This window comes from Elephantulus edwardii, unplaced genomic scaffold (assembly GCF_000299155.1).
Source record: "Elephantulus edwardii isolate Elephantulus edwardi_28Jun2011 unplaced genomic scaffold, EleEdw1.0 scaffold00040, whole genome shotgun sequence".
Taxonomy (NCBI): Eukaryota; Metazoa; Chordata; class Mammalia; order Macroscelidea; family Macroscelididae; genus Elephantulus; species Elephantulus edwardii.
The window spans coordinates 20,783,669-20,787,237 of record NW_006399790.1 but is presented as its reverse complement, the minus strand read 5'-3'; positions in this window follow the sequence as shown (position 1 = coordinate 20,787,237).

Below are 3,569 nucleotides of genomic sequence, written 5' to 3'. Positions count from 1 at the left end.
GTGTATGCCAGGATGTATCTTGTCTCCATACCTTTTCAATCTATATGTAGAACAGATCATTCAGGAGGCTGGACTTTATAAGGATGAGTGTGACATCAGGATAAGTGGAAGACCCATCAACAACCTGTGTTATGCAGATGACACTGCTTGCTGAAACAGAGGAGGACCTGATGCACTTGCTGCAGAAAGTCAAGGACTGTAGCCTTCAATAATATTAAGAAAACAAAGAAGCTCAACATTAAGAAAACAAAGATTCTCATCATTGGGCCAACAGGCAGCATCATAATAGATGGTGAAGAGATTGAGATTGTTAACAGCTGTAGTTTGCTTGGCTCCACAACCAACACTCTTGCTACCAGCAGCCATGAAATAAAAAGATTAATTGCATTGGGAAAATCTGGTGTTAGGGACCTCTCCAGAGTACTGAAGAGCAATGATGTCAGTCTGGAGACTAAGGTGCGCCTAATACAGGCTATTGTTGTTGTTGTTATATGCCGTCGAGTCACTTGAGACTCATATCAACCCTATGTACAAGAGCCCTAAACTCTGCTCTGTCCTGTGCCAATCGCACTGTCCGACACTCCCATCCCGATTACCCCAGTCACTGAATCAATCCACCTCATAGAGGGCCTTCCCCTCCTGCGCTGTCCCTCCACCCTCCCAAGCATGATGTCCTTCTCCAAGGACTGGTCTCTCCTTACAACATGTCCAAAGTATGTTAGAATCCTTGCCTCCAAGGAGCCACCCAGTTTAACCCTTTCCAGGATGAATCTGTTTGTTTTCCTAGCAGTCCATGGTATTCTCAATACTCTTCTCCAGCACCACAGCTCAAAGGCATCAATTCTCCTTCTGTCCTCCTTAGTCATTGTCCAACTCTGATGCATAACAAGTGATTGCAAAGACCATGGCCTGTATCAGATGCTCCTTAGTCTTCAGAGAGACACCATTGCTCTTCAGTATTTTGGAGAGGTCCCTAACAGCAGACTTTCCCATGGCAATACGCCTTTTAATTTCCTGGCTACTGGTGCCAAGAGTGTTGACTGTGGAGCCAAGCAAATTAAAGCTGTGAACACTCTCAATCTCTTCACCATCCATGCACATGAGGGACATAAGTGTGACTGAAACTCAAAAAGCAAGTTGATGAGATGAGAGCTCCTGGGGTTATGAGTTGTACCCTTATCATAAGAATAACAGGAACTATACAAAATTTTAAGCAAGCATATTTGGTTGTGTGGTGTGTTTTGTTTTTTTTTTAAACAATACACCCACTCTATAAGAAAGTAATTAGACTGTTAGCAGGGAGAAAAATAAGCTATCTAAGACAGAAGTGTTGGGAGTGCCAGCAATTGACAGAGAGCTTTAATAGATAATTGGTAGAGAAAGTTGACAGATGGAGCTCTAGTGACCTAGTGGCAAGAAGCTGCCCAGAACTCCCAGAGGCAAGCGGTTTGAATCCACCAGATGCTCTGCTGGAGAAGGAGGGGCAATTTCCTTCTGTGCCAGTCGGATCTAATTTGACAGTACACAACAAGGAAGAAAGAAACACCTCACCCTTGAATTTATTATTTATTGTTGCCAAGCCATATTTGACTCATAGCTGACCCTCCAGGAAAATATGAATCACACAGGAGATTGCTCATCTTTCTCCCAAGCACTGCTCAGTGGATTCAAACCCCCTGAGAGATATGGGTTAGCAGTGCAACTCACTGTGAACTAGGTCACCCCAGAGCTTTCTTTTAGGTATAAAGGGCTATTTTATTTATAAAGGACACTTTGGAGAGTTACCGTCTGGGTGTACAGGCCATATTCCCGAGTTCCTGCAGGTCGCAATGCATGAACTCAAATGCATGGCAGTTGAAGCAAGCAGTATTTCCTTGCTCTGTTCTGATGATTGCCTCCTGGTCCAAGCATAAGTTTAGCATAAACACAACTCAAATGTTCTGGGATTGTCATTCTTCTCAGAGGCACTCACAGTTTGTTGTGATCTACACAGTCAAACGCCTTTGTATAGTCAATGAAACACAGATAGACATTCCTTTGGTACTCTCTGCTTTCAGCCAAGATCTATCTAACATTAGCTATAATATCCCTATTACCACGGTCTCTTCTAAATGCACTCCTGGCAGTTCTGTTGATGTGCTGTTCCAGTTGTTTTTGGATAATCTTCAACAGAATCTTCCTTGCATGTTCTCCTGATTTTCTGGCTGCTGTTACCAAGAGTGTTGATTGTGGAGCCAAGTAAACTAAAACTGTTATCTCAATCTCTTCACCATCCATACTGATGCTGCCAATGGGCCCAGTGGTGAGAATCTTTGTTTTCTTAATGTTGAGGTTCAATCCATATAGAAGGCTGAAATCCTTGACCTTCTGCAGCAAGCGCTTCAGGTCTTCCTCAGTTTCAGCAAGCAGGGTTGTGTCATCTGCATAACACAAGTTGTTGATGATTCTTCCACCAATCTCTAGAGCTAGAAATGACAAATATCTAATGTACGTTGGTTATGTTTCTAGGAGAGGCTATTCCTTGGAAAGGGATAGCATACTTGAAAAGGTGGAGGATTAGCTAAATAGAGGAAGACCTCCAACAAGACAGATGCAGCTACTACGGCAATAAGCTCATGTGTCAGAGATTATTAGAATGACACAGGATAGGAAAGGGTTCAAGTTTGTTGTTCATAGGGTTGCTAGAAGTTGTACTCAATTTGATGGCACCTAACAACAATTTTCCACGGTTGTTTATCAAGTCATCAGGCAATGTTATTTCAGTTGTCTATGATTTTTGGCTATTAAGTATCATGCTTCTATTAACAATTATTTACATGTTTTTTTATGGGCATACATTTTTATTTTAATTTTATACTTGTGTGTATATAAAATTAATATACTTTGTGTTTCACACTATCCTTCATTCACATTTTTAATTCCCTTCAGTGTGTGTGTGTGTGTGTGTGTGTGTGCGCGCGCGCACGCGCGCACACACACACACACACACACATTTCATTCCCAGGTCATATAGTAATTCTATATTTAACGTGTTGTTGAGGAATTGTCAAACTTTCCCAAAGGGGTTGTATCGTTTTGAATTTCCACCAGGAAAGACTACAAAGATTATATTCACAAAAAATATACTAACCTGGGAAAATAAAGGAAATTGACTGAAAAACCTATAAGAATGGATTTAAATGTGCAATAACAATTCTGGGCACAAGATAAATGGAACAAACAAAATCACTACCAGTAAGTTGATTTCAGCATAGATATTTCAAGGTTTATCTTTCTCCTGTGGAGAGGCTGGTGAGCTTGAACTACCAACCTTTTGGTTAGCGGTTCAATGCTTAACCCACTACACCACTAGGGTTCCTTGGGCACAATATAAGCATTTTTTTAAAAAGTCAACAGATTTCTTTTTTCATTTGTTTTTATTGTTGTTCAACAGGTTTTTTCTTTCTTTTTTTAATTTTAATGAAAGTTTACAGAGACTTTAGATTTCCATTCCTTCATTGTGGCACACTTTCCTCCCTGCACTCCCTTCCCCCAGTTTGCTTTCCTCTTTGAAATGTAAAAAAAAAAAA